Raw genomic sequence first — 23,249 nt, forward strand, 5'->3', positions numbered from 1 at the left:
AGTGCACAGGAAGGTGACAAGACATCAGAAGAAAATGGCCAAGTGGTATCCAAGAAAGGCTAGACTGCAGGCTGATCCGGGGCTCCCAGCCTGGACAGAAACCCTCCACCTCAGCTTAAGCAGAATCAGCAGAGCTGTTAGCCTTGAAGAGACCATCCAGGATATAGACTGAAGATCTGAGCACTCCCAGTGATGGTCTGGGAAAGAGCACTTAACATGACCCTGGAGGCCTCAATAATCCTGACATTGAATTTTCTACCAAATTTGGGTGGAGCTGTGTGGTCTCTGGGCTTCCCTGGTAGCTCAGCTGGTAAAGAATCCACCTGCAATGCAGGAGACCCTGGTTTGATTCCTGGGTCGGGAAGTTCCCTGGAGAAGGGATAGGATACCCACTCCAGTATTCTTGGGCTTCCCTGGTGGCTCAAACAGGAAAGAATCCACTGGCATGCAAGAGACCTGGGTTCAACCCCTGGGTTGGGAAGATCCCCTGGAGCAGGGCATGGCAACGCACTCCAGTATTCTTGCCGGGAGAATTCCAGGGACAGGGGAGCCTGGTGGGCTACTGTCCATGGGGTCGCAAAGAGTTGGACATGACTGAGTGACTAAGCACAGCACAGCACAGTGTGGTCTCTAAACAGATTAAATCATGTTTGTGCTAAGTCGCTTCAGTTGTGTCCAACTCTTTCAACCCCTATGGACGGTAGCCCACCAGGTTCCTCTGTCCATGGAATTCTCCAGTCAAGAATACTGGAGTGGGTTGCCATGCCCTGCTCCAGGGGATCTTCCCAACCCAGGGATGGAATCCAGGTCTGCTGTGCCCCCTGCATTGGCGGTGGGTTCTTTACCACTAGCACCATCTGATCTTTTGTTTTCTGCTGCCCATCCTGGAACCACTGACAGGTACATTGTCATGGGTAGCCTTAATAGTCCCCACACATGTGTTGCAAAGATACTCAAATTCCTCCCAGGCCTCAAATTCAGCTGGAGTCAGATCACTGCCATGTCTCCTTAACCTTGACTTGAAGTTTCTTCAGGTGTTGAGGGTACTCAGTACTACCTAGGAAACACTGGGCTCTTCCCCAGACCTCACTGGGAAGCCAAATCACATTAGAGAACAAAAGAAATACAACATTTCTTTGATCCACATTTTGAGGCAAAAGGCTGTGAAGAAGTGGAATCTGGAAAAAGTCTCGAAGCAGTTTGAGCTGAGCTTCAGGTGTCTTTTACTGGATTCTGCTGGCCATAAGTGGAGATCAGATCAGTCACTCAGTCGTGTCCGACTCTTTGCGACCCCATGAATCGCAGCACGCCAGGCCTCCCTGTCCATCACCAACTCCCGGAATTCACTCAGATTCACATCCATCGAGTCAGTGATACATCCAGCCATCTCATCCTCTGTCGTCCCCTTCTCCTCCTGCCCCCAAATCCCTCCCAGCATCAGAGTCTTTTCCAATGAGTCAACTCTTCGCATGAGGTGGCCAAAGTACTGGAGTTTCAGCTTTAGCATCATTCCTTCCAAAGAAATACCAGGGCTGATCTCCTTTAGAATGGACTGGTTGGATCTCCTTGCAGTCCAAAGGAACAATTAAAGGTGCAGGGCCAGCATGGACAAATGCTCAGTAAATGAAAGAAGGAACGGTCTTGGCCCTTTCAGGGACCCATGCCAATCTCCAGAAAGTCCTCCTTTTTATCTGAGCTCCATCTCTCCCACAGGAGTGATACATACAAAGAAAGCTGGGCTGTCTTTCCCTAATCTATGGTTTCCCAGCAGTGACAGTAGGCCTCCCAATTGGCCACCAAGGTTGTAGGGGCAAAAATGTGCTTCACACTTAACTGGGAAAGAAGCTCCTCGTTGACTTATGTATCATTAGTGCATCCTAATGTCATTAGGTACAAGAATAAAAATTTGCATAGAAATCATTGCAGGGAATTGTTTCTTCCCCATGCCGGTATTGATTTCCCGGCACCGTTAGCTGCTTAATGCTACTGCTTTTAATTGATTACTCCAGGGGAGTCCCTCAATAGCAGAATTCTTCAATTGAAATGCTAGGACATTCATTGAATGTGATTCAACAACCCCGATTGACTCAGGAGACCTCTGCCTTTCTATAGCACAATCAGAGCAGGCCCACAAAATTTAATAAATAATGTGGTCCTACCATATGCAATACTGAGGCTACAGCCCACTTAAAAACATGAACCTGTCCAGCTCTGTTTACCTGCTAAAAGTCAGTGATCAAGTCATACATTTGTAACTACACACAAAGTTGGGTATCTGAGACTTATATTAAAACCTCTTCTTGTTTCCACCTCTGTATGTCTGGGAAAACTCTAAAATGCCTGAATTCACCCTCCTGCCCTAGTAAACAGTTGAGTGACCCTAGCTTGACTCTCCTTTGGCTAACCAGGGGTATTGTAGTATTCGGTATTTACAACACCATGGTCAGTGCTGAGGACTAAAGAAGCTGGGAAGTGTTGGAGTGAAAGCAGACTAAGGCGAGGACAGTTCAGGGAGCACTTCAGTACGTACTAATTTACCCAACCCTCAGCAGGGGCTTCTTGTCTTCTGATTCACTTTTCTCTTAAATGTTGGCCTCAGGTCCATCCAACTGACCAAATATAGAGTGCCTTGGCAGGGTTACTATAAGTGTCAACCCACAAATTCAGGTGCACAAGAAGTTTTTTCTTGTGATTAGTCAATTAGAGGCCCCCATTCCTCCAGGTAATATAAAACTTAATCTCAGACCATTCAAGTTCTCCCCACAATCTCTGGGGCTGTGGCTAAGACAAAGAGAAAGTATTTGATCTTTTGTGTTCTGCTGTCCACCCTGGAACCACTGACAGGTACATTGTCATGGAAAGCCTTAATTGTCCCTGCACATGTGTTGCAAGAATATTTAAATTCTACCCAGGCCTCAATTTCAGTTGGAGTCAGATCACTACCGTACCTCCTTAACCTTGACTTGAAGTTTCCTCAGGTCTTGAGGCCACTCAGCACTACTCAGAAAACACTGGGTCCTTCCCCAGAACTCACTGGAGTCTGGGGAATAATAAGGCTACAACCAAGTCTAGTCCACAGGGCTGGAGCCAGGCTGGACTCAGGGGAGCCCTTCAGAGCTTGTTGCCTCCCTCTCTGTGAGGGAGAGGCCAGGCACAGTCCCACCTACTCAGCTTTCTCCAACCCTCTCTCCTTTGTCTTCCACTTGGGTCTTGCCCCACAGCGCAGGTAACCGCATCTCTGTTAAGGGTCTTTTCAAGGACTTTTGTCCTAACTCACTCCTCTCACATCCCATGGAATTTTCATCTAGTCTGGGGAGAAAAAAAAATTGGCTCAGGTTGATCCTGTATCCTTTCAAATCTATTATGTATGTCATGAAGTGTATGACCTGGGTTCTTTAGGGCTTAAGCTTCTGAAGCTCAAAAGCCCTGGTTCCTGAAACTCTTAATAGGCTTTTAAAAACTCAAAGGCTGAGAATTAACTTTTTAGTTTTCTGCTCTTCTGCTATAATAACCTTTCTGTTAGGTGATGAAATATCTTTGCTGAATATGGGAAGGGCTAGGTGTAAGGAGACACACACAGAGAAGATAATTCATTAAAATATTATCCCAACATGCTACTGTATACCTAAGGCCATGGTAGAAACTAGGGGAAACAAAAAAATGACATGGTCTATGTGCTAAAGACAATAAAATTTCATTATAGAGACCATGATTTACACATCTAAGATGCTCAAAAGACACATTGTCACATATAATGCAGGGTTAACTTGAATGATACTCAAAATGTTATGAAGAAGCCAAATAAGAGAGCTATCAAGATGAACCATAGGGGTCAGACACAGTTCCATGGATATGACTGACCTGAAAGAAAGAAGGTAGGAGGAGGTAATAAGTGAATAATTTCATCTCGAAAACTTTTCTCCAGGCAAGTGTCATGTCCTTTATATTAGGCTTTTTATGGTGTTTTTTCACTGCTCTCCCATGGGTTTGATGAAAAAGTCTATTTCTGCCTTTCAAAAACTAATGTGCCCTAGATTCCTCTTTGATTAGCCAGCATCCATACCAACATGTAAGATTTTATTGAAATCCATTTCTCCTGTGGTAACTGAGGAACACTTTGATACTCATTGCCCAAGAGGGTGGAACCATCAAATAGGACCACCTAAAAAAGGGTAAGATGTGCCATGACCTACATAGGTAAAGATCTAATTGTGCACTTTCACTGTGCAAATCTTTCTAGATAGTTAAAATGACTCCCTCTTTTTCTCTAGCATTTTGACATTTCAAACGCAATGCTCTGATCTCCAGGAAATGTTATTATTTGTTCAAACTAATAATAAAGGAAAAGAAGAGAGGGAGTTTTAGAACCCAATGCTGCAACAGCATATTAAAATCAAATCTTGGTTTTAATGTGTGTACATTTTGAATATATATTTTCATTAAACAAGGAGGAAGACTAAGAAACATTTTTATAAAGAAATATGCCTTTCAGTGGCTTCTCCGGTGGCTCAGAGGTAAAGAATCAGCCTGCAATGCAGGAGTTGCAGGAGATGCAGGTTCAATCCCTGGGTCAGGAAGATCCCCTGGAGGAGGGAATGGCAACCTACTCCAGTATTCCTGCCTGGAGAATCCCGTGGACTGAGGAGCCTGGCGGGATACAGTTCATAGGGTCAAAAAGAGTCAGACACGAGTGAAGCAGCTTAGCACTCATACACGCCTTTCAGGGAATTAATACTTATGTTTGCATCACTCATAATTATTCTTAGCTCTAATAATGTACATTATTACTACTGTAGCTAATTGAGAATTTTCATGTTTTCATCATATACTGAATCCCTTTTCCACTGTAAAAATACTTCTCCCAAGTTTCATTTGTATATCAGAATAACTCTGAGAAAGCACATTTTCTATTTGAGGATTTGTGACTTCCTACGGAAATCTATGATTTACAAAGAAAATTTAAAGTACTCTTCTCTTAAAGCTTTGCCTTAAATATATGAATAGGAAACCTTCTGCTTAAAAATTGATATACTTAATAATTAAGCATGGTGGTGGTTATGAACTTGAATATAACAAAAACCTGGGGATCTGCGGTGGGTAGAGGGGAAAAAACCTAGCTGAATTCAAACAAATCAACAAATTGTTACAGTAGCTCATGGGAGAAAAATACTATTAAAATAACTGCTGAGTATTTTTATATCTTGGAATTTAAGTCATTGTAAAATAGGGATGAAAATTAATGAATAAAACTTCTTTCAGTTAAGAGGAGAAAATGATCTTGTGACTTTTTTCTACTTTACTGGAAAAAAAAAAAAACCCTACAAAATGTATGTTAATAGTAAATAAATTCAAACCCTAGACTAAGCACCTGTACAAAGAAAAGTCATTTCCTGACTCTCTAGTCTTACTCTCAGGAGTCCGTGTTTCATTCTGCTGCTGCTGTTGCTAAGTCGTGTCAGTCGTGTCCGACTCTGTGCAACCCCAGAGACGGCAGCCCACCAGGCGCCCCCGTCCCTGGGATTCTCCAGGCAAGATCACTGGAGTGGGTTGCCATTTCCTTCTCCAATACATGAAAGAGAAAAGTGAAAGTGAAGTCGCTCGGTCGTGTCCAACTCTTAGCGACCCCATGGACTGCAGCCCACCAGGCTCCTCTGTCCATGGGATTTTCCAGGCAAGAGTACTGGAGTTGGGTGCCATTGCCTTCTCTGGTGTTTCATTCTACATATACCAAAATGACTACATACGAATGACAGAAGTATTCTGTCCATATAGAAGCATACATTTTCAGATTTAAAAAACCACACATGGAGTCACATTAGACATATTTGCCTACAACATTTTGAAAAACAACCGTATGTCATGGATGTCTTTACACATTAGCACATTCAGACTTGATTCATTCTCTTTAAAGACTCAGTTCAGTTCAGTCGCTCAGTTGTGTCTGACTCTTTGTGACGCCATGGACTGCAGCATGCCAGGCTTTCCTGTCCATCACCAACTCCCAGAGCTTACTCAAACTCATGTCCATCGAGTCAGGGATGCCACCCAACCATCTCATCCTCTGTCACCCCTTTCTCCTCCTGCCTTCAATCTTTCCCAGCATCAGGGTCTTTAGCAGTGAGTCAGTTCATTTCATCAGGTGGCCAAAGTATTGGAGTTTCAGCTTCAGCAACAGTCCTTCCAACAAATATTCAGGACTGATTTCCTTTAGGATTGACTGGTTGGATCTCCTTGCAGTCCAAGGGATTCTCAAGAGTCTTCTCCAGTGCCACAGTTCAAAAGCATCAATTCTTTAGTGCTCAACTTTATTTATAGTCGAACTCTCCCATTTGTAAACTTCCAGATGTTCAAGCTGGATTTAGAAAAGGCAGAGGGCCAGAGATCAAATTGCTAACATCCGTTGGATCATCAAAAAAGTAAGAGTTCCAGAAAAACATCTACTTCTGCTTTAGTGACTATGCAACAGCCTTTGACTGTGTGAATCACAACAAACTGTGGAAAATAAAGAAAGAGATGGGAATACAAGGCCACCTGACCTGCATCCTGAGAAATATGTATGCAGGTCAGGAAGCAACAGTTAGAAGTGGACATGGAACAACAGACTGGTTCCAAATAGGAAAAGGAGTACGTCAAGGCTGTATATTGTCACCCTGCTTATTTAACTTATATGCAGAGTACATCATGAGAAACGCTGGACTGAAAGAAACACAAGCTGGAATCAAGATTGCCAGGAGAAATATCAATAACCTCAGATACGCAGATGACACCACCCTTTATGGCAGAAAGCGAAGAGGAACTAAAAAGCCTCTTGATGAAAGTGAAAGAGGAGAGTGAAAAAGTTGGCTTAAAGCTCAACATTCAGAAAACGAAGATCATGGCATCCGGTCCCATCACTTCATGGAAAATAGATGGGGAAACAGTGGAAACAGTGTCAGACTTTATTTTGGAGGGCTCCAAAATCACTGCAGATGGTGATTGCAGCCATGAAATTAAAAGACGCTTACTCCTTGGAAGGAAAGTTATGACCAACCTAGATAGCATATTCAAAAGCAGAGACTACTTTGCCAACAAAGGTCCGTCTAGTCAAGGCTATGGTTTTTCCTGTGGTCATGTATGGATGTGAGAGTTGAACTGTGAAGAAAGCTGAGCACCGAAGAATTGATGCTTTTGAACTGTGGTGTTGGAGAAGACTCTTGAGAGTCCCTTGGACTGCAAGGAGATCCAACCAGTCCATTCTGAAGGAGATCAGCCCTGGGATTTCTTTGGAAGGAATGATGCTAAAGCTGAAACTCCGTACTTTGGCCACCTCATGCGAAGAGTTGACTCATTGGAAAAGACTGTGATGCTGGGAGGGATTGGGGGCAGGAGGAGAAGGGGACGACAGAGGGTGAGATGCCTGGATGGCATCACTGACTCAATGGACGTGAGTCTGAGTGGACTCTGGGAGTTGGTGATGGACAGGGAGGCCTGGCGTGCTGTGATTCATGGGGTTGCAAAGAGTCGGACACGACTGAGCAACTGAACTGAACTGAACTGAACTGAGCATGGTCCCACCCATCAGAACAAGACCCAGTTTCCCCGTCAGTCAGTCTCTCCCAACAGGAAGTTTCCATAAGCCTTTTATCCTTCTCCATCAGAGGGCAGACAGAATGTAAACCACAACCACAGAAAGCTAACCAATCTGATCACATGTACCACAGCCTTGTCTAACTCAATGAAACTATGAGCCATGCCTTGTAGGGCCACCCAAGACAGACAGGTCATGGTGGAGAGTTCTGACAAAACCTGGTCCACTGGAGAAGGGAATGGAAAACTACTTCAGTATTTTTGCCTTGAGAACCCCATGAACAGTATAAAAAGGTAAAAAAGATAGGACACTGAAAGATGAACTCCCCAGGTTGGTAGGTGCCCAATATGCTACTGGAGATCAGTGGAGAAGTAACTCCAGAAAGAATGAAGAGGTGGAGACAAAGCAACAACACCACCCAGTTGTGGATGTGACTGGCGATGGAAGTAAAGTCTGATGCTGTAAAGAGCAATACTGCATAGGAACCTGGAATGTTAGGTCCATGAATCAAGGAAAATTGGAAGTGGTCAAACAGGAGATGGCAAGAGTGAACATCGACATTTTAGGAATCAGCGAACTAAATTGACTGGAATGGGTGAATTTAATTAGATGACCATTACACCTACTACTATGGGCAAGAATCCCTTAGAAGAAATGGAGTAGCCATTATAGTCAACAAAAGAGTCCGAAGTGCAGTACTTGGATGCAATGTCCTTAAAGACTAGATAATTGATTTAACCAATTGCCTTTGGATAGATTTGATTGACCCCAGTATAGGGCTTCCCTGGTAGCTCATACTTGGTAAAGAACCTGCCTACAGTGTGGGTTCAGTCTCTGGGTTGGGAAGATCCCCTGCAGAAAGAAATGGCAACCCACTCCAGTATTCTTGCCTGGAGAATTCCAAGGACAGAGGAGCCTAGTGGGTTGCAGTCCATGAGGTCACAAAAGAGTCGGACATGACTGAGTGACTAACACACACAGTATGTTATACACATTAAACAGGGGTGGGTGAGTATTTGGAAACAGGAAACATTAGGAAATATCCTAACAGTTTAAAGTTTTCATGGACTAAAATAGGTTCTAATGATCAGAACAGACCTGAAAGCAGAGTGGCAGGTGGGGTTGGGAGTACGAGATCTTATTACTACTAGAAGAATAGGGTCCTTCCTAGGGCAGTTATGAAACATACTGTTGTTGTACCAGATGAGTAACTGCAAGTCATTTTCAACAGTGGAAGGGTAGCTTACACATAAAAAGGTCACTGTCGCTCTGTGTAGAGGAAATAACTGGAGTAGCTTAGCTAAAGCAAAATAAAAACAAAATGGTTTCAGAACAACCTCTTATATTCATTTGAGCTTTATTGACCATTTAATAAAATGGTCCAAAATAAACCAGGAGACCATGGCAAGTTGTAGCTGTGTTAATGATGAAAGGTATTTACAGTAAATGATATTTACTGTTTAAATTCAGCAGTCAAAAGAATCCCTTTGTAAACAAGGTGAAAAATGAGAAATTTATGTGTATTACTTCTAGACTGCATTACTCTTTGGAAAAATATGATCAATTAGAATTTTGGTATCACTGTTACCTTTTCCTTCATGTTTGCATCATGGTGATAAACTAAAGCTCTTATTTTCTAGGCACATTCTTCTACATACAACAGGTAAAACAGTGAACCTTCCATGAAAGTTGGCTAAATAGCTAAATGGTCTTTTTTTGTTGAGGCAGTTCATTATATTCTGAACCAGTGTAAGAACTAATGGAAACAAGAGGTTTGGAGTTTTACCTAAACAATACTATTTCCTTGGCCTGATGTGAAGAGCCAACTCATTGGAAAAGACCCTGATGCTGGAAAAGATTGAAGGCCAAAAAGAAGGGGATGACAGAGAATGAGATGGTTGGATGCATCACCGACTCAATGGACATGAGTTTGAGCAAGCTCTGGGAGATAGGACAGGGAAGCCTGGCATGCTGCAGTTCATGGGGTCGCAAAGAGTCAAACACAACTGAGCGACTGAACAAACAAAGAATGCAGTCATTTTTCCTCATAAAGATCCATCATATAGTCATCATAGAAACTCATTAATTCACAAATTGCTAACAGCATAGGGCTGAGCGGATGAATATGACAGGGTCCTTTTTCTATAGGACATTCTACAACAACACAACTTATACTCCCTTGAAAACACCACAGCTTTTAATGATCTTGCTCATTTCTTACATTTTTTTGTGTGTGTTTTCTCCCTAGACTGTAAGTTCATGAGGACAAGCACGATATCATGCTATACTCACTGGTTTATCTTGACACTCAGTCCGACATCAGGCACATAAATACTAGTGTTTCAGTGGATACTAAGATATATTGAACATAAAGAGGTCAAGTATAAAAGATGTGATGATATAAGTACCCCAAATTGAACAGAGACACAAAAATTATAATTTATTATTACATGGAGACTTTTTCAAACTGGTTTTCAAAAGTAGAATATGTTCATTACAGAAAATTTAGGTAATTCATATAGGCAAAAAGACCCAAAACAGAAGGAAAAACCACTTCTAATATTGCTCCTCAGAGATAATTCCTGTTAATATTTTGGGATAAATATTTCCTTCCAGATCTCTCTGACAAATCCATATATCTGTATAGACAAAACAAATATGCAAGTACTTACTTGGACACCAAGAAGTCCGGCTGTCATGGCTGGATTATCAGACAAATTCAAAAGCAGTTTCAAAACTTGAACCTGAAACAAGAAAAATATTGGGTTATTTCAGACAACCAAGCATGGATTTTCTCTCTCCCTGGCATGCTGTCTCCCAACTATGTCCATATTTTAAAGTCCTGCCTATTCTTCAAGGCCTGATTCAAATTCTCTCCATTCCATGAAGTCTTCTCAATTCATCTTATTTAAAACCTTAGTTTTTCAATTATACTGACAGAGAGACAGGGAGAAAATATTTAATGTCTTCACTACCCACCACTGGCCCACACAAATACTTAACACAGGGTAAGTTTAACATGTTATGTAAATAATCTTTATTATGTTTACTATTAAGTGAAATATGATCTTTGGAACCAAAAAGCAATCTCTCAAAGTTCAGTTTATTTCTACTTAAAGTATGAAAATTTGGGGATAGTTTGGTACTTTTTATTAGCTTACTGTTATTCCTGGTCCGATCATTTTTAGGTGAAAAATTTTTAAATCATTTAAATAGATAATGATATAAATATTAGTAAAAACATGTTAACTTATACTGGACTGGCTAAAGTATTAGCATTCTTTTTTGCATTTTAATTAATTTATTTTTAATTGGAGGATAATTACTTTGCAATATTGCATTGGTTTCTGCCAGACAGCAACATGAATCAGCCATATATATATATATATATATATATATATCCCCTCCATCTTGAAACTCTCTCCCACCTCTCACCCCATCCCACCCCTTTAGGTTGTCACAGAGCATCAGGTTTGAGCTCCCTACGTCATACAGAAAATTCCCACTGGCTATCTGTTTTACATATGGTAATGTATATATTTCCATGTTACTCTCTCCATATATCTCACCCTCTCCTTCCCCACCCTGTGTCCACAAGTCTGTTCTCTGTGTCTGCGTGTCCATTGCTGTTGCAAGTAGGTTTGTCAATGCCATCTTTATAGATTCCATACACGTGTTAATGTTAAATATTTGTCTTTCTGACTTACTTCACTCTGTACAATAGGCTTTAGGTTCACCCACCTCATTAGAACTGACTCAAACGTGTTCCTTTGTATGGTTGAGTAATATTCCATTGTATATATGTTCCACAGTTTCTTATCCATTCATCTGTTGATGGACATCTAGGTTGCTTCCATGTCCTGGCTATTGTAAATAGTGCTGCACTGAACATCTGGGTACACGTGGCTTTTTCAATTATGGTTTCCTCAGGCTATTTGCCCAGTAGTGGGATTGTTGGGTCATATGGTAGTTTTAGTCCTAGTGTTTTGAGGAGTCTCCATACTGTCCCCCATAGTGGCTGTATCAGTTTGCATTCCCACCAACAGTGTAAGAGGGTCACCTTTTCTCCACACCCTCTTCAGCATTTGTTGTTTGTAAAATTTTTGATGATGGCCATTCTGACTGGTGTGAGTTGAGAATATACACACTACAAACTCATTGTAGTTTTGATTTGAATTTCTCTAATAATGAGCAATGGTGAGCATCTTTTCATGTGTATATTAGTCATCTATATGTCTTCTTTGAAGAAATGTCTGTCTAGGTCTTCTGCCCATTTGTTGATGGGATTGTTTGTTTTCCTGATCTTGAGCCGTATGAGCTGCTTGTATATTTTGGAGATTAATACTTTGTCAGTTGTTTCATTGGCTATTATTTTCTCCCATTCTGAGGGTTGTTTTTAATCTTTATTGTTTCCTTTTCTGTGCATAAGCTTTCAAGTTTAATTAGGTCCCATTTAATTTTTGATTTTATTTCCATTACCCTAGGAGATGGGTCACAGAGGATCTTGCTGTGATTTACATCAAGGAGTGTACGGCCTATGTTTTCCTCTAAGAGTTTTATAGTTTCTGGCCTTATATTTATTAATAAGTCTTAATCCATTTTGATTTTTTTTGTATATGGTGTTATGAGGTGTCCTGATTTCATTCTTTCACATGTAGCTGTCCAGTTAGTTTTTCCAGCACCACTTATTGAAGATGCTGCCTTTTCTGCATTTTATATCTTTGCCTCTTTTGTCAAATATATGGTGCCCATATGTGCATGGATTTATCTCTGGGCTTTCTTATATTGTTCCATTGGTTTATATTTCTGGTTTTGTGCCAGTACCATATTGCCTTAATGACCGTAGCTTTGTAGTATACAAATTTCAATGACATTTGAAATAATCACATAGTCTTAGGGGAAAAAACTTATAATTACCAAAGGGTAATGGTGAATGGAAGGGTTATAATAGGAGGTTGGGATTAACTTATACCAATGATACATATAAAATGCATAGTAAGCATGGACGTACATTACCAAGGGTGGGTACTAACCAATCGAATAATCTATATGTGAAAAAGCCAGATATGAATAGATACCTGCATGGGTACAAGTGAACAAGATTCTGTACTTCTAGAGGAAACACAACATTGTAAGTTGAATTTACTCCAATAAAAAGTACAAATTAATTTAAAATAAAACAACTACTAAAGAGACACAAGCTTTTGGTGGCTTCTACTCTCACATTCCACTCTAATTTACAACCAGGAACTAGGACTAACCCTAAGACTCTGGTTACCAGAGTAGTAAGTCTAAGGATAGAAGAATTTCTGCAGTACTGTGGCCATGCTCTAAATAGCAACTCTATAACTATTGTTCATGGACACTTTGTATTCACAGGGAATACTGGGCTCTAAATGATACCTGCATTTAAAATTTTTTCAGGGGAAACAAATAGAAAATAATTTTTAAAAAAACCTGAGCACACTATGAAAAAGAAACTTTTATAGTAAATTCTACTCACCGTGTTTTAAAAAATAGCCCATAAAAACTTGCTGAATGTCATAAACTATGACAGACATGAAATCAAAACCACAACAAGGGATCACTCTGCACTAGTGTGAAAGGCTATCATGACATATCTATGAAGAATAGTGGAAAAGGCACGGAGAAAATGGAACGCTGTTATGGTGCTAGTGCCATGTAAATGATAAGAGACAATACAGAGAGGAATAAGAAACTGCATTTAAGAGATGAAGATAGACCTACCATAAAATCCTGGAGAACCACCCTCCAAAGAGTAATTGAGGAGAAAATCAGATTTTTGAAATGAACAGGTAGAGATGAACATATACACACTACTCTCTAAAAAATAATCAACAAGAACCCAGTATAGGATGAGGACCCCTAATCAGTACTGTATAATAAACTATACGGGAAGAGAACCAGAAAAAGGACGTGTACACATCTATGTATAAGTGAATCATGTTGCTCTATACCTAAAAAAAAAAAAAAAAACAAAACTACATACTACAATATTGTAGGGTTTCCCTGATAGCTCAGTTGGTAAAGAATCCACATGCAATGCAGGAGACCCCGGCTTGATTCCTGGGTCAAGAAGATCTGCTGGAGAAGGGATAGGCTACCCACTCCAGTATTCTTGGGCTTCCCTGGTGGCTCAGTTGGTAAAGAATCCACCCGCAATGCGGGAGACCTGGGTTTGATCCCTGGGTTGGGAAGATCCCCTGGAGAGGGGAAAGGCTACCCACTCGAGTGTTCTGGCCTGGAGAATTCCATGGACTGTATAGTCCATGGGGTCGCAGAGTCGGACACGACTGAGCAACTTTCACTTCACAATATTTAAGTCACCTAATCACCAATACAAAATACAAATTACAAAAAGAGAATGCAACTCTATTCCCCTTAGGCCTTGGTGACCCGGGCTGCTGTCACATCCCTGAAGCCTGAGCAGGCTTGGATCCCAAGGATGGACTGTCATGGGGCTGATGGAGCTGGGGAGGATGTGCCAGCTAATGAGCCCTGCCCCACGGATCTGATGTGTTTATTCCCCTCTGCATGGGCTCATGACCTCCAGATCCAAGCAAGTCCTCCTGCAGCGAAACTATGCCTACTGCACCCAAAGGATGTGGAGCCTCTGCGCTGGAAGAGCTTCAAAAAGCCGCGTGGGCCCCATGTCTCCTGGTGGTCGGGTCCCCACCTCCAGCCCCCTTCTTTAGGGTCGCCCTACCTATGGATGAAAGCACCCTCCAAGAGTTGTGTTACAGGATCTGGGATGTGTCCAGGGGATAGGGGTAAGGAAGGAAGAAGGAATGGGACACAAGCCCTGGGTGTTTCTTCTGGCACATTCCACCCTAATTGACAATCCAGGAACAGTACTTTCCCTAAGGCACTGGTTCTCCAGTAACCAGAGTGGGGCATAAAGACATGCTGCCGCCTTTGGTCATTTCCCATAACAACAACTAATGCTCATGGGCACTTAGCATTCACAAGGCCTGAGGGGCTGTAAGTTAAAAAACACCTGCCCTCAAGAAATGTCCTAGGGGAAATGTCATTGGGAAAATATTAAAACATGGAAGCCATTCAAGAAGCCAACTTGAATAAGTATGTTTTTTAAAAATCACCTGAAAAGATGTCAACATCACTGAATATGAAAGAAATGCAAATAATCAACACTTCAAGGAGGTATCACCTCACACAGGTCAGAATGGCCAGAAGCAGAAACTCAACAAACAGTAAATGCTGGAGAGGGTGTGGACAAAAGGGAACCCTCCTACAACTGGTTCTGGGAATGGAAACTGGGAGTAGCCACTCTGGAGGACAGCATGCAGCTTGCTTAGCAATGAAAATGAGAATGAAATTAGACTACTCCCTAACAGCCTACACAAAATAAACTCCAAACAGATTAAAGATCTAAATAAAAGGACAGATACTATGAAACTCTTGAGGGAAAAAGCAGAACAAGCTTTGACATAAAATGCAGCAAGTTCTTTTTTGATCCACCTCTTAGAATCATGAAAAATAAAACAAAAATAAACAAGTGGGACCTAATAAACCTAAAAGCATTTTCACAGCAAAGGAAACCATCAGTGAAAGAAAAAGACAACCCTCAGAATGGAAAAAATTCTTGCAAACGAAGAACACATACAAACAACTTGCACAGCTCAATATCAAAAAATAAACAACCCAATAAAAAATTAGCCAAAGATCTAAATGCAGATTTCTCCAAAGACGTTATGCTGTGCTGTGCTGTGCTGTGCTAAGTTGCTTCAGTCATGACTGACTCTTTGCAACCCTATGGACTATAGCCCTCTAAGCTCCTCTGTCCATGGGCTTCTCCAGACAAGAATACTAGAGTGGGTTGCCATGCCCTCCTCCAGGGGATCTTCCTGAACCAGGGATTAAACTCATGTCTCTTATGTCTACTGCATTGGCAGGCAGGTTCTTTACCACTAGTGCCACCTGGGAAACCCCCAAGGTAAATCAAATGTAAAAAAATCTACAACAATAAATTCTGCAGAGGGTGTGGAGAGAAGGGAACCTCCCTACACCATTAGTGGAACTGTAAATCAGTACACCCACTAAGGAGAACAGTATGGAGATTACTAAAGATAGAAGTACCAAGTGACCCAGCAATCCCACACTTAGACACAGATCCAGAGAAAACCAAAATTTTAAAAGACACCAGGACTCCAAAGATCATGGCAGCATTAGGTACAATAGCCAAGATATGGAGGCACCCTAAGTGCAGAAGGACAAATGAACAGACACAGAAGATGGGGTACATATACACATTGCAATATTACTCAGACATACAGAAGGATGAAATAACGCCATTTTCAGTTACAGGGAAGAAACTAGAGATGATCATACTAACTGAAAGAAGACAGGGGAAGACGAGTATCATAGGCTATCACTTATGGTAAAATCTAAAAATGGATACAAATGAACTTTACAGAAGAGAAACAGCCTCACAGACTTAGAAAAGAAACTTACGGTTACCAAAAAGGAAAGGGGGGGGACAGGGAGTAATTAGCTGGTTCAGATCAATATACACACCTTAAAACAGGTGCTGAAGGGCTCTTAATAGTCACAAGTCTGACAGGGCTGTAAATGTCACCTGCCCTCAAGAAATGTCCTGGAGTAAATCATCAGAAAAGAATCCAAAAGAGGGCCAACTTTCAAGAAGCCAGTCTCAAGAGAGAAATTTACTCACAAGGTGTACAATAATAAAAGCACGTGGAAAGATACTCCACTAATTATTAAATCAATACCAATCAAAACAACAATGAGGTACCACCTCACACTGGTCATAATGGCCATCATTGAACACATTTACAAAGAATAAATACGGCAGAGAATGTATGGGAAAGGGAATCCTCCTACCATTTTGGTGGGAATGTAAAAGGTGAAGCCACTATGGAAAAAACAGTATGGAGGTTCCTTGAAACAGTAAACATAGACATATCATATGATCCTGTAACCCCATTCCTGGGCTTAGATCCAAAAAATTTATCACTCAGAATGACATATGCACCCTGATTTTCAGGGTAGCACTATTTAAAATAGCCAAGACATAGAATCCACCAAAATGTCCATTGACAGCAAAATGAAGACTAAGTGGTGCATCTATATGCTGGAATACTATTCAGCCATAAAACAGAAAGAAATAAAGATACTGGCAGCAGCATGGATGGACCAAGAAATTATCATACTAAGTGAGGTAAGTCAGAAAGAAAAAGACAGATATCATAAAATATCAAATACAGGTAGAATCTATAAACTCATACCAATGAACTAATTTACAAAAGAGAAACAGACTTACATATTGAGAAAACCAAATTATGATTATCTAAAGAAAGTTAGAAGGGAAGCATAAATTAAGAGTTTGGAATGAAAATATACACACTAATATATATCAAGTTGATAATGGAAAAGGAACTACTGAATAGAACAGGGAACTCTACCAAACAAACTATATAACCTATATAAGGAAAAAAAGCATAAATAGATATACATCTATACATAACTGCTTCAAGTTCCTGTACACCTAAAATAAACAAAACATTGGACATCGACTCTACTCCAATATAAAATAACAATTAAATGGCAAGTAAGATGATCTAAGCTCAGTCTAGGGGAAACCAGACAGTGATGACCCTATGAATTAGATATGTAATAGGCTATGATATTAATATGATACCACCAAAGATTTTCACTCAGCAGAACACAGAGTAGCAACCCACTCAAAGGTACCCAACCTCATATGAATGCAACAAGATTAAGAGAAGAAAAAGGACCACAGGTTAATCAGGGCAACACCCTCAATTCAGATGTGGGAAATGTCAGAGGGGACAAGACACGTTGCAGGAAAAGAACAGATATGGAGTTTCTGAGTACACATGATCCTGACCCATGGGGATGGCTTGTGTGTGTACATTTCAATCAGTCATGTCTGATTCTTTGAGACCCCATGGACTGTAGCCCACCAGGCTTCTGTGTCCATGGAGTTCTCCAGGCAAGAATCTTCCTGATCCAGGGATTGAACCCACATCTCTTGTGCCTCCTGCATTGGTGGTGAGTTCTTTACCACTAGTGCCACCTGGGGAGCAGATGGCTTGAAACCCACACAATCTCCAGACCCTGCTCATTTGACCTTTGACCATGACCACCTCCCTTCTGACCCCTGACTCCTAACCTCAGACCTTTGTCCTCTGACCCTTGAGCTTATGACAACTGACTCTAACCTCTGACATCTGACTTCTGGCCCTTGACCTCTGTTGTTGTTTGGTCATTCAGTCATGTCCATCTCTTTGTGACCCCATGGACTGCAGCACGCCAGGCTTCCCCTTCCTATAGCATCTCCTGGAGCTTGCCCAAACTCATGTCCATCGAGTTGGTGATGCCATCCAACCATCTAATTCTCTGTCATCCACTTCTCCTCCTGCCTTCAAGATTTCCCAGCATTAGGGTCTTTCCTAAATGAGTTGGCTCTTTGCATCAGGTGGCCAAAGTATTTGGAGCTTCAACTTCAGCATCAGTCCTTCCAATGAACACCCAGGACTGATCTCCTTTAGGATGGACTGTTGGATCTCCTTGAAGTCCAAGGGACTCTCAAGAGTCTTCTCCAACACCACAGTTCAAAAGCATCAGTTCTTTGGCTCTCAACTTTATATATGGTCCAACTCTCACATCCATACATGACCACTGGAAAAACCATAGCTTTGACTAGATGGACTTTTGTTGGCAAAGTAATGTCTCTGCTTTTTAATATGCTGTCTAGGTTGGTCATAGCTTTTCTTCCAAGGAGCATGTGTCTTTTAATTTCATGGCTGCAGTCACCATCTGCAGTGATTTTGGAGCCCAAGACCTCTGACCCCAGTCCTAATCTGTACCCCTCTACATCTAATCAAATAACATACAAACAGAAAAAAAATAATAAAGCTTCACACACCAGATGAATCATGCACCAGATGAACATAGAATGAAGTCAACACCAAAGACGAAAAATTTATCTATTTGTCACCACCTGACCCTTCAGGAATTTGCCTTCTCCAGCTTGCTTCCCTGCGGATCTGAAGGTTAATTGTGACCTATGACCCTCGAGACCCTTAGCCATGGACTGTTGACCACTGACCATTGAACTCTAACCAGGAACCCTACCTCTGATCCTCTGATCCTCAATCCTCTTGACCTTGGACTGTGCGACCTTCCATATCTGAGCCTTGACCTTTGACCCCAGGCCCCACCCCCCCATGACCTTTGACCCTTTGCTTCCGATCCCTGACTCTTGAACTATGACCTTCTCCCCTAAACGAACTGCTTTAATTTTTAAAAGCTTAAAAACACAATAACAATGAAGCACTGATGTCCCTGTGGCACAGTCCCAAATCAGTGTTGATTTAAAGCTATGTCCTCAGAAGTCAAAGGTCAGAGGTCATAGGGCAGGGGTGGGACCATTGTCATAGGTCAAGGGTTAGAGATCAGAAGGCCATGATTCGAATGTCAAAGGTCATAGGCCAGTTTGGTCTGGGGTCAGAGGTCAAGGCTAGGATATCATAGGGCAGGGGTCTGGGGTTAGAGGTCATGGATGTATGATGCTTGATTAGCTTACTAGTCAATACATACTTATTAAATACCTACAGTATGCTGAGACATCCTGGAATGTGAAGTCAAGTGGGCCTTAGGAAGCATTACTACAAACAAAGCTAGTGGAGGTGATGGAATTCCAGTTGAGCTATATTAAATCCTAAAAGATGATGCTGTGAAAGTGCTACACTCAATATGTCAGCAAATTTGGAAAACTCAGTAGTGGCCACAGGACTGGAAAAGGTCAGTTTTCATTCCAATCCCAAAGAAAGGCAATGCCAAAGAATGCTCCAACTACCACATAATTGCACTCATCTCACATGCTAGTAAAGTAATGCTCAAAATTCTCCAAACAGGCTTCAGCAATATGTGAACCGTGAACTTCCAGATGTTCAAACTGGTTTTTGAAAAGGCAGAGGAACCAGAGATCAAATTGCCAACATCTGCTGGATCATCAAAAAAGCAAGAAAGTTCCAGAAAAACATCTATTTCTCCTTTATTGACTATGCCAAAGCCTTTGACTGTGTGGATCACAATAAACTGTGGAAAATTCTGAAAGAGATGGGAATACCAGACCACCTTACCTGCCTCTTGAGCTGAAAGAGATGGGAATACCAGACCACCTGACCTGCCTCTTGAGAAACCTATATGCAGGTCAGGAAGCAACAGTTAGAACTGGACATGGAACAACAGACTGGTTCCAAATAGGAAAAGGAGTACGTCAAGGCTGTATATTGTCACCCTGCTTATTTAACTTATATGCAGAGTACATCATGAGCAACGCTGGGCTGGATGAAGCACAAGCTGGAATCAAGATTGCCAGGAGAAATATCAATAACCTCAGATATGCAGATAACACCACCCTTATGGCAGGAAGTGAAGAGGAACTAAAAAGCTTCTTGATGAAAGTGAAAGAGGAGAGTGAAAAAGTTGGCTTAAAGCTCAACATTCAGAAAACTGAGATCATGGCATCTGGTCCCATCACTTCATGGGAAATAGATGGGGAAACAGTGAAAACAGTGTCAGACTTTATTTTGGGGGGCTCCAAAATCACTGCAGATGGTGACTGCAGCCATGAAATTAAAAGCCACTTACTCCTTGGAAGGAAAGTTATGACCAACATAGACAGCATACTAAATAGCAGAGACATTACTTTGCCAACAAAGTTCCGTCTAGTCAAGGCTATGGTTTTTCCAGTGGTCATGTATGGATGTGAGAGTTGGACTATAAAGAAAGCTGAGCACAGGAGAATTGATGCTTTTGAACTGTGGTGTTGGAGAAGACTCTTGAGGGTCCCTTGGACTGCAAAGAGATCCAACCAGTCCATCCTAAAGGAGATCAGTCCTGGGTGTTTGGAAGGACTGATGTTGAAGCCGAAACTCCAATACTTTGGCCACTCGATGCAAAGGGCTGACTCATTGGAAAAGACCCTGATGCTGGGAAAGATTGAGGGCAGGAGGAAAAGAGGACAACAGAGGATGAGATGGTTGGATGGCATCACCGACTCAATGGACATGGGTTTGGGTAGACTACAGCAATTGGTGATGGACAGGGAGGCCTGGCATGCTGCAGTTCATGGGGTTGCAAAGTGTTGGACATGACTGAGCGACTGAACTGAACTGAACTGAACAGTATTCTGAGCCCCATGCTAGATACTCTTAGGGCTATTTGCCTAGAAGTTAATCACCTGGATCTCTGAACAATTGTGTTTGTGTGTGTGTGCTTAGTCGTATCCAACTCTTTGCTACCCCATGGGCTATAGCCTGCCAGGTTCCTCTGTCCATGGGATTTCTCAGGCAAGAATACTGGAGCAGGTTGTGATGCCCTCCTCCAGAGGATCCTCCTGACCCAGGGGTCAAACATGTCTCTTGCATCTTCTGCATTGGCAGGTGGGTTCTTTACCACTGTGCCACCTGGGAAGCCAAGAGGGAACCATAAAGTGTGCAGTGTGTGCAGAGCAGCGGTCTCATGCTTGACTGTGTATCAATGCCACCTGGAGGATTTCATAAAATACGCATTGTTGGGCCTCACCTCCAGATTTTGTGATTCAGTAAGTCTTTGGTGATGCCTGAAAATCTCCATTTCTAACAAGGTCCCAAGTGATGCTGATATAGATGGTCTGGCAGAAACAACTGGCATTGCAGTTTAGAACCTGCAGGATTTAGAGTCAACCAAACCTGGATCTGAATTCCAGTTCTGGCTCTTATGAGCTGTGCAACTGTGAGTACATTACGTAGCTGCTCTGAGCCTCAGATTTTTTATATGCAACACTTGATACAATGAGATTTGGCAAACAGATTTGAGATCTGTTTGTTAAAGTACAGGGGAAATAGCAATGAGCAAGATAGACAAAAACTCTATGCAGTGACAACCATTCGGCACACTCACAAAGAGTTCAGCATATTTACCATTGTGATTAGCACTGTAAAGCAGGAGGGTGGTGTGCTATGAAAAACAGGGAAAACTAATCCAGATTGAATGGTCACAGAAAATGTTATTGAAACGGGCTGATACCTGAACTGTAAGCAAAAGAGCCCTTGTTCACTAGTAGGATCAGTAGGGTTGGGCTGCTACTATTTGTAGCTGCTGGATGGACAAGGTATGACTCTACGGAGATGGAGGGAAGAGGAGCATGGGTTACAAAAGGGGTCGATGAGACTGGTGGTAGTGGGTGGGGCTAGAGCGTATGGCCAATGGAGGAGGTTATGGTGGTAAGCATGACAGTGGGGAATCGTGGTGGGGTGATGAGGATATCAGGGTGTAAAGCCTGGTGGGAGTGATGCCTGGGAGGACTTGCTCTCAGGAGATAAGGTTACTGGCTATGACTTGTAAGTGACAGTGGTGAGTAGAATCATTATGAAGACTAAGGGGGGATTCCTTTAGCCAAATGACTCAAAGAAGGTAGTGACATTAAGTTAAAACTGGAAGGATGAAGAGAGAGGTGAGGTACACTCCAAGCAGAAGCAATTGCACATGCAACAGCTCTGAGGCAGTAGGGAGCCTATAGAGACTCAGTGCAGCTGGAAGGACATGAGTGAAAGAGAAAAAGCTCCAAGAGGGGGTTATTGGCTACTGGACAGAAGCAAACCATGCAGAGCCTTGTAAAAGTTGACGAAGAGTCTAATCTTTTTCCTAAGGGTGATTACAAACAATAAGATCGGTTTGGCATGTTCAAAAGCTCACTCTGGCTATATTGTGGAGAAAAGACTGGGTGTGGAGGACACAAGTCAGGAGTTTGGAGCAGACGGAAATAAGCCAGCAAGTCAGCACCAAGTCACATTTTTCTACTGACAGAATACAGGTACTTCCATAAGCAGAGTTCTCCCATATCTTCCTCCTCATGATTTCTTGCCTGGTATCCCAGTTGTGGTACTATGTAGTCCCACTCCTACACAAAAACCTGTTTCCAAATCTGAATCTGGATCTGAATTCCTAATACCCACTATCACGTGTGTGCATGCAAAGTCGCCTCAGTTGTGTCCGATTCTTTGCAACCCCATGGACTGTAGCCCACCAGGCTCCTCTGTCCATGGGATTCTCCAGGCAAGAATACTGGAGTGGGTTGCCATGCCCTTCTCCAGGGGATCTTCCTGACCCAGGGACTGAATCCGTGTCTCTTATGTCTCCTGCATTGGCAGGCAGGTTCTTTACTACTACCACCAACTGGGAGGTCCCCCCCCCAAATACAATAATCCCTTGATAATTAACCACCAGTTAATCTGGGCTCTGCCAATTGCCAACTACTTGGATGACCATTGTTAACTGCTCACTTCTGTTTGGCTAACACTTGATTATTGGCTTACTTTGTCATTATGGATACTTACATTCACATCTTATCTGCTCTCAGTCCTCTGTGATATAATTTGATTCTGAACCTGCCCTGATTGAATTCCAACCATCATGCACTCAGGGCTTGTTGTTGTTCTTTAGTTGCTGAGTCATATCTGACTGCAGCCTGCCAGGTTCCTCTGTTGATGGGATTTCCCAAGCAAGAATACTGTAGCAGGTTGCCATTTCCATCTCCAGGGGATCTTCCCAAACCCACATCTTCACCCTTGCAAGAAGATTTTTTACCACTGAGCCACCAGAGAAACCC

General features: G+C 42.1%; 1 long non-coding RNA gene across 1 annotated transcript in view; it reads right to left on the reverse strand.

The window, feature by feature from the left end:
• LOC123331728 overlaps positions 1-23,249 on the reverse strand; it is a 192,699-nt gene that overhangs the window by 163,741 nt on the left and 5,709 nt on the right. The window contains exon 2 of the long non-coding RNA XR_006548471.2: positions 10,240-10,311. This is a non-coding gene — a long non-coding RNA (uncharacterized LOC123331728). The remainder of the gene's footprint in view (positions 1-10,239; positions 10,312-23,249) is intronic.

Source organism: Bubalus bubalis, chromosome X (genome assembly GCF_019923935.1).
Source record: "Bubalus bubalis isolate 160015118507 breed Murrah chromosome X, NDDB_SH_1, whole genome shotgun sequence".
NCBI classification, from domain to species: domain Eukaryota; kingdom Metazoa; phylum Chordata; class Mammalia; order Artiodactyla; family Bovidae; genus Bubalus; species Bubalus bubalis.